At 33.3% G+C, this 8,254-nt stretch overlaps 2 long non-coding RNA genes across 2 annotated transcripts; one reads left to right on the top strand and one right to left on the bottom strand.

The window, feature by feature from the left end:
- Positions 1-272: 272 nt before the first annotated feature.
- LOC143043363 (uncharacterized) lies at positions 273-2,460 on the bottom strand. The gene is made up of 2 exons (XR_012968338.1): positions 2,109-2,460; positions 273-734 (listed from the first exon to the last, which is right to left on the bottom strand). It is a non-coding gene; the product is annotated as an uncharacterized LOC143043363 (long non-coding RNA).
- A 2,472-nt stretch (positions 2,461-4,932) lies between these two features.
- Positions 4,933-6,481, top strand: LOC143043361 (uncharacterized). The gene is made up of 2 exons (XR_012968337.1): positions 4,933-5,208; positions 6,000-6,481. It is a non-coding gene; the product is annotated as an uncharacterized LOC143043361 (long non-coding RNA).
- Positions 6,482-8,254: the final 1,773 nt, after the last annotated feature.

Genomic DNA, 8,254 nt, shown 5'->3' with positions numbered 1-8,254 from the left:
CGTCAACTTATCTTTCAATCTAACAATGATTTCCTATTCCCATTTGTCACGTTTTGACTGCTTTTGCAGTTTCAATCCTTTTATGCATGACGTTATTATGTTTTCTTTAAATGGTGGAATGCAGTATTCCTGACAGATCTTTTTCAGACTAGTGGCGGTTTAGTGCTTGGTAATTTTTAGAGACATCTCTCCTTGACGTTCACCCACTTCTTATTTATCCATATCTCTAAATGAATTAAGACTAAATTATTAAATAACAAATGCAAAACAAATTAATTATTATGACATTTAATCGGATATTTTCCATCCTGCAAAACTACATCTTCCTCCATCATCACTACGTAGAGACCCACTGGGCGGATGCGTTGTGGAAGTCCTGACGAAGCTTACATCGCCTTGATTCATCCAGACAACTACAACAGCAGTCGCCGCATTCAGATCAAACGTGCCTTCGTTGCTGTCAGCGTATATAGCTCCTTCCTGCTCGTTGTTAACAACAATTTCAACACTAGCAAAGCTGCTACTACTTCCTGGGTGAACTGTGAAGGTCAAGACATAAACGCCACTTGATGGCGCTGTAAACGCCCCTGTGTTGTTGTTATACCCGTTGCCAAAGTTAATTTTGATGACATCGTATATAAGAGTTTTGTGCTGTTGAATTGGTTCGTTTTTCTTCATATAAGCATAGAAGGCGATGCGATTACTTACAATGTTGTTAACCAAGAGACGTTTATCTTAAAGAAATAAAAATGGTTATTATTTGAATATGATTACCAAGGACAGGACTTCAAACATGCTTTGTAGAATATATTGTTTATCAAATGTAACTGTGCATTGTAAAGTTCTTGAAATTGTTTGAATGTTGCATGTATTGTGTTTGATCTTTGACTTTACTGCTTGGAATATTCCCAATTTTTTTAAAACTTCCAATTGGTTATCAGAGAACCACAATAGGATATAAACTAGAGATGTAAATGAGTGTTTTGGAACACTTCAAATTTACTGTTTCAGAATTATGGTGGATAATCGTTTAATTGTGAAAATCAGGTTTTAAGGGTGAAATTTTAATGGAGTGTAATTGACACCTAACCACAGGTTAATATTGGTCTGATTTCATTTTTACGTATTTTATTACAACTTTGCTGTTGTTCAGGAATAAAAACAGAGAAGCAATTTAATTCCCGGCACAAAATCTCTCCAAAAAGATAACATATAGATACAATTTCTCGTTTCTCTTTTTTTTATATAGATTAGACCGTTGGTTTTCCCGTTTGAATGGTTTTACACTTTTTTGGGACCCTTTATAGCTTGTTGTTCGGTGTGAGCCAAGGCTCCGTGTTGAAGGCCGTACATTGTATTTAGTCTTAGCACATTTGAAAATTTGAAAGCGAACCGTCAAATTATTTCACAAAATGTGCAGTCTACTTTGATTAATGATAAAAGAAACGGGAAAATCTGTTAGAACCTCTGTTAGTCTCGTAAGTTTGTTTTTAATATTTGTTTCTTTTCATGTTTGTGAGTTTAGTGTGACGTCCATTTTCGCTGAATTAATACATGGTTAAGGGCCAGATGTGGACCCATTTGTGACTTTCGATTGTTTTCTGCGCTTTAGTCAGGTTGTTGTCTTTTTGACCCATTCTCCGTTTCTTTTCTAACTTATATTACAGAAAATGTTTTGACGAAAACGTAATATGAAATATATAGTTTTCACTACCGTATCACGCATATATTATTCGCAGATACCCTGCTTTAACCTAAAGAGCACGTACTATAACTTGATAGCATTCAAGAAAACAGTCTGCATCTCACCACATTTAATTCCGAATCACAATTGGAAAGATTTTTTTTTTTAAATCTGAATAATGCTGGCGTACCGAAGAAAGAGGTAGATACTTGTTTTAAAAAAACAATTGCTTGAACTGACAAGAGATCGGTCTACTATCAATACATGAATCAATAGTTGAAATACTAGGATGAAATATGTATTCAACGATTAAGATATGGTCACGTTTAATTCTTCAGTTCGTGTGAAAAGAACTTAAATGAAAATAAAGTAATGATTCAAGTCGGTTTGACCCTCAGTACCGATCGTAAGATTAAAAAAATACCTTTCTTTATTTGATGTATACTATGTTCCACATGAAAATGTTTAAGAGGTACGTCATCATCCGCGTCATCATCACTTAACTTTGTCCTAGACGATACTTGTGTTGGTGTTTTGGTCTGACTGCTGGTTTGGTCTACCTGTGATCGAAGTAAAGTTACTTCTTGTCTCAACTGGTAAATTTCGTCTTTTTGCTCGTGCACAATTTTTTCCATGTATGCCATGCGGTCATGCATGATCTTTTCCAATAGTACAATTCTAGATTCCGTGTCTAGATCTGCATTTGTCACAGAACAAAAGTAAAAACATAAACTTAAAAGAGCTACAGTAAATAAAGACATGACTGAAACGCAATCGACACATACAAGAGAGATAAGATCATTTAAGGTCAATAATGATGTTTCACCTTCCCTCAAAGATAATATATCGTGAATGTACACCGAAGTAACTAAATGGTTTAAGAAATAATTCATGGCAGCCGTATATTTGTTTTCATTTAACCATGGGTTGGGCATTTATATTCGATTATTTTACCCTGAGCGTTAGAGATGTATTTATTGTTTCTTAATCTTCGTCTACGTAAACTGAGGGTTTTGATGTCAAAAATTGAGAATATCTGGCAGTATAAATACGTTGATCGTAACGAGGAACAGCTGTTTTTGTGTATTACTGCGTTTGCGCTAAAGGTAGATATATTGTGATTATACTAGTTGACGATAATAAGTATATCATACGATACTGTTCTGGCCGTCCCGTTTTACCCAATTTTGATAATATTAGTAATATTATATATTTCAATGATTATTTTTTTTAATTGCAATTTTCACTTATATTTTCTTCCAATGTAATTTTATTCGTTCTGATGCGTGCAAAGAAGCTTAAAACACCCGGTATTTACATTTGATTTTTTGTTTACGGAAAGATACTTGTGACGTCAACTTGTTTCATTGCCATGCCAAGACAAAAACATCATTTAGCTGAATTTTCGTTTTATGAAATTTTCCATAAAAAATCAATTGAAATGGACTGATTTGTTAATTTTGCTGTAAAAATAGAGATGAATGTATTATATCGGAATCTTGGCCTACGAAAACTGGCGGTTTTGATGAAGAAAAAAAATTCAGAATATCTCGAAGTATAAATAAGTTGGTGGTAACGCGGAACAGCCGTTTTTGTGTATTACTGCGTTTGCACTAAAGGTAGACATATTGCAATTATACTGGTTGACGATAATAGGTCGTCATATTAGACTTTAGGTTTTATCAAATTTCAAAGAAGATGAAATTGAAGTGGTGAACAGTTTTGTGTATTTTCAAATTTTTCTCTTTTCTCAGTAATATAGAATTATAAAAGCTCTTCATAAAAATCTGCCTATACAAAGTATGGAATCCGATAATTTTGATCAAACAGATGCAAAATCATTAACAAGGTAATTATAACAAATTATTACATGTTTTGTTGATCTAGTTTGGTACCTTTGATGACTATTAACATGTCGAAATGTTAATTTGTGTATTTCTCTGTCCTAAATTTTCTCCCATTTAATTGTACTGTAGTCCTGGCATGTAATGTTGTATTTTCAGTGTTATATTTAACATTACCATAAAAGCGGGAGTTTTGGCTAGCCACAAAACCAGGTTCAACCCACCATTTTTTTTCTTTAAAATGTCCTGTATCAAGTCAGGAAAATGGCAGTTGTTATCTTATAGTTCGTTTCTGTGTATGTTGCATTGTCATTTGCTTTTTTGTTGCACTACAGTGTTTCTGTTGTTTCTTTGTTTTCCACTTATAGTTTATGTGTGTCCATCAGTTTAAGTTTGTAATCCTGATTTTTTTTCTCTCAATTGATTTATGACGTTCGGACAGCGGTATACTACATTTGCTTTTATTTGGAATATATTTTCTAAAAATGATAACATGTAAATCCTTTTGCTTCTGGTAACAAATATGATATTTTTGAATTCAACAACCCATAACAATCATGATATAATTATAGACATCAACAAAATAATTATAAATGCGCGACAACTAAGATGCTATAAAATAAGCGTACATGCAGTCGTCAACTAGAAGGAATACAAACACGGTGTTTGTCTTTTTACTTTTTGGCCATGGCGATGACAGTTTATTTTTAATCAATGAGTTTGACTGTCCCCCTGGTATCTTTCGCCCCTCTTTAAAATCAAATTTCTAGTTCTGTATACTTCAATTTCCATGATATAGCGTTACGATATCATGTGGTTTTATCATTGTTACAAAAGACCTCCACAGTTGATTTGTGACGAATTAACTCAATGAAGGACAAACAAAAAAACCAATCCACTTTTGAAATAAACTAGAATTATACTGAATGCAACAATTTCCCCACTATGTATTTACTTTCTAATTATATATAAACTGTAAAGCCTTCTTTAAGTTTACCCACAAATGAATTTGTATCCAAGATGACTTATGTAGGGTTTGATAGTCTGTCTGTCTAGTTCATTAGTTCATGCTAATAATTGCAATGTACCAGCCCCAACCACACGCAGAAATAAAACAGACACCGTTCAAACAAAACAACGTAGCAAACAAATAGAAAATATATAGACGAATACAATACACGTTTCAGTGCCTTTGTTTTCTATTTTTTACTATATATTATTCTTTGATAACTGCTTCAAATTTGTTATTTGTATGCCAAAAATCTATTCAAAATGCGAAAAAATATCAGGAAAAACCAAGGTTATGTTAAGGTTGAAGGGTTTCTCATTAATTCTTTGGACGTTCTACTGATGTCCTTGATAAGATGATTGGAACATAAACGTTCACGTGATAAGATAACCGAGTTTCGTCATTAAATGTCGAAATAAGTAGTGTCGTAGACATGAAAATACTGTGTTGTATTGTAGTATTCTTTGTTGGAGTACATGGGAAAGAATGTTCAAATACAGATTTGAAATCCAGACTTGATCATATGGAACAATCTATGAATAACCGACTTCTGACGCTAGAGGCATCTGTTGTTGACCAGAAGAATGAAAATGTCGAATTAAAACGGACCATTGCTAATCTTACAAAGGAAATAACCAAACTGACTCAGAACACGAGTACCCAGAAACGAGGTATGTGTTAAGGGGAATTATTATTTTACCACCTGAAATTAACCATGTGAATAGAAAGATTAAAACGCAACCCAGAGTAGAAAAATAAAAAATGCATAGAACTAATTTTCTGGTAGAAATTCTATCTAATCTACTAATATCTGAACTGACAATGTCCAATAGGTTTTGTTGCAAGTGGTACTTAGTAAGACTTAATTGCTTATGTCGTTTTCTTAAATATTATAATGTCAGTATCAGCTTCATTATCATTGGTATTTGAAATTAATATCACAATTATCAATGCATTGAACAGATACACTTATTAGATACTACAATATGTGCAATAAACCTGCCAGTTAAAAAAATTACCAACTAAACAACCCAAAATAACACCAACCAACAAAATCATTTTCACTTAATAAATCCATGTTTATGTATGTATAATGAATGGTTAAGAGGGTGGCAAAGTAAATTGTTAACCCGAGAACAAATTGTCAATCGAGGCGAAGCAAGAAGTTGTATCCCGAGATTAAGAAATAATTACACAATTTAAAATTAAAATAAAAAAAAATTGTTTTCTAAATTATGGTGGAGTGCTTGAGAAAACCACCAACTTTTGCCATAAAAACATTGCATCCTTGTCAAAACACATCTCACCACAAGCGTGGTTTGAACTAACATATTAACAGCTGAAAGGTTATTTATCAATCCATTTAATTAGACAACACTATTTTAAAACCAATTATCTGATGCCTGTATATCTTGCCAAGAATATCTTATATGTAATATTTCATTACATACTTTTTTTTAAGGAAAGAGACTTTTGATGAGCAATCCAGACCAAGGAGACCGTATCGCCTTTTATGCCTCCATGAGTACAAGTGAACCAGTACAAAGGCACAGAACCCTTGTGTTCGATAATATCAACGTTAATTATGGCCACGGCTATAACAATAATACTGGAACTTTCACTGCACCAAAAAGTTGTGTGTACATCCTTACATTTTCTATTCATTCGAGTTCAAAGAGTTACACAAGTGCCGACATTATCGTAAATAATGTAAGTGTTGGAAGAGGTTTCACTGATAGCTCAGAAGCTTGGGATTTAAATTCGGCGACCATAATTGCAGTTGCTTGGATGAATCAAGGAGATGTCAGTTTCGTTAGAACCAGCCCTGATTATGATTCCACTGGTACAATATATAGTGATTATATGGCAAAGTTTAGTTTTGCAGGATGGAAAATTGCAAATTAGATAATCAACCATTGCAATGTGAAATTAAAAAGTTTTCAATTTTTTTTTTTTTTTTTTTTATCTTTGTATGTGGTGTATGCCTTTCCGGAATGCATTTAGTGCTTTCTTACAGTTTGATTAGTGCAAATATCTCTGAAGGTAGATACATATACCGATGCTTACGGCAGTTTACTAAACGATATCATTTCTAGTTTCGATTGGGTACAAGGAACGATTAGTGATACATAGGTATTTTCTTTTCATCTCATCCATATCAATATTAACAATTTTCAAAAAAAAAAAACAAAAAAAAATCAAATGACCAAGATATTTTGTCATCCAGACATTATCACCTTAACTTCATTTTATCTCAGTGCTACTAATACATTGTATATATAAAAATGCTAGTAGTAAGTAATAATGCCAAGATTCATATTCGAACTTTTAGTAGTAAATTAGATATTTGCAATGATTATTGTATGTATGCAGAGGGTGTCGAAGTTGTATAATTCTAAAAGCTTGATCATGACTTTCAATTTGTAAACAGTTTTACCACACATTCTGGAAGTGACGAATCAAATTGACCCAAATGTGATTGAGTGTTTCAGTTATAGAAAGCGGACTCGAATTTTTTTTTTTACATTTTTGGCCATGACTTTATACCTACATTGTTTTCCTTTCACATGAACCATCTTCTGGTATTGATGAACTATCATGATACATGACATTACCCAATTCTAAGATATGTTTTTACCAATTAGGATACGGAATTAATTTGTGACAGATGCATTGACGGCATTGACGGACAAGCTGTTTACTGTTAACCGTCCATCGATTAATCGACAGAGCCCCAATTAACATCAATTAAAGGTAAACTCCTTAGAGTTTAGTAATTCACAAGAGTATATAGTCCTATGTTAAGCATCTTGGCACTTGGGTGAAAGTGCTATTAATATATATGTTACAGGACCTAAAAACCTTCCTGTATGATACAATTCATAACATAACATCAAGTGTTTCCCTCTTTTTTCATTTCTTTTTCTTTTGGAGATTCTTTTTAAAGACATAGTTGTCAATTGAAGTATCTGCTCTACCTGTTTAACCATTATGTGATGAATAATGCTTAGAACCAAAACTAGCAGACATACTAAGTAGTTTAAATTTGAGTCATATAACGTTCAAGATTTATGCCCCTTTTAAGCTTGAAAATTACTAAGCTTGAACAGGGTAATCGTGTCCTCAGTCACATTGTTCTTTTATTTCATATGATTATTCTGGGTTTTTTTATGTCCCCGACATATAGAGTTAGGGCATTGAGTGTTACTCTTGACTGTCTTTCAATCCGTTCGTCCTATAGTTATGCCCTATTTTTAACTTACACAATAGACAACTTTCGAGTTCGATGTATTTCCGTCAAAAACTCTGGTTTTAGTGAACGTCATTTGTGCGTTTAGGGGCATCGTCACTTCCATTCCAATGTTCAGCGAGTGGTTGGAAAACTATAATTCTATATTGTACGAATTATTCGGCAAATTGAATTCTAAAAATTGACAATCAGCATTTCTGTCATTAGGGAATTGTCATTAAGTACCTACAAAACAACCACTATTTCTAGTTTTTCCTGCACAATGATGATCGTTAAGACGCTTGATGAACGTAAATAGTGCAGGGATACAGGCGACCCCCTCTATCTGGCAAATGGCGTCATAAAGGCGCGTATAATTGACGAGTTTTTTCCGGTGACAGATGAACTCGAAAGTGGTCTATTGCAAAGCTTGAGCGGGACATTTATGTTCTCTGACACATTCTTTTTAAATTTTACACTACGACATA

Source organism: Mytilus galloprovincialis, chromosome 8 (assembly GCF_965363235.1).
Source record: "Mytilus galloprovincialis chromosome 8, xbMytGall1.hap1.1, whole genome shotgun sequence".
Lineage (NCBI taxonomy): Eukaryota > Metazoa > Mollusca > Bivalvia > Mytilida > Mytilidae > Mytilus > Mytilus galloprovincialis.
This window is presented reverse-complemented; position numbering and strand designations above follow the sequence as displayed.